The following is a 368-nucleotide window of genomic DNA, read 5'->3' on the forward strand; positions in this document are numbered from 1 at the left end:
AGTGCCCTGGGTTTCCACAGGTACAATTAAACAATAATCATATCCAATTGCCAAACAATCATTACAATTAACAATCATATAATTTATCACAGTCATTAAACGATTATACAAGTGCAGTTTTGCATGATCCAGTAAAGCTCAACACCACCTGGGGTTGGGCAGCTGCCAGGAGATTCTTCTATCCAAATCCATGGGAAGAATAGGGATTAGTCACCCTGTAGCCTCCTTTGTAAGAGCCTGAATGAGAGATGCAGGACCCCAGGCAGCTCTCCAAAATGCAGTTTATTCCATCCAAGGTGTCACAGCAGTCCAGGGTGGTGGGTGACAGAGCTGTGCCTACAGCTGTCAGCTTCAGCTGCAGGCAGGCC

General features: G+C 45.9%; 1 protein-coding gene across 1 annotated transcript in view; it reads left to right on the forward strand.

Annotated features, from left to right (window-relative positions):
- PTPRA (protein tyrosine phosphatase receptor type A) overlaps positions 1-368 on the forward strand; it is a 97,447-nt gene that overhangs the window by 93,112 nt on the left and 3,967 nt on the right.

This window comes from Geospiza fortis, unplaced genomic scaffold, assembly GCF_000277835.1.
Source record: "Geospiza fortis unplaced genomic scaffold, GeoFor_1.0 scaffold180, whole genome shotgun sequence".
In the NCBI taxonomy this organism is placed as follows: domain Eukaryota; kingdom Metazoa; phylum Chordata; class Aves; order Passeriformes; family Thraupidae; genus Geospiza; species Geospiza fortis.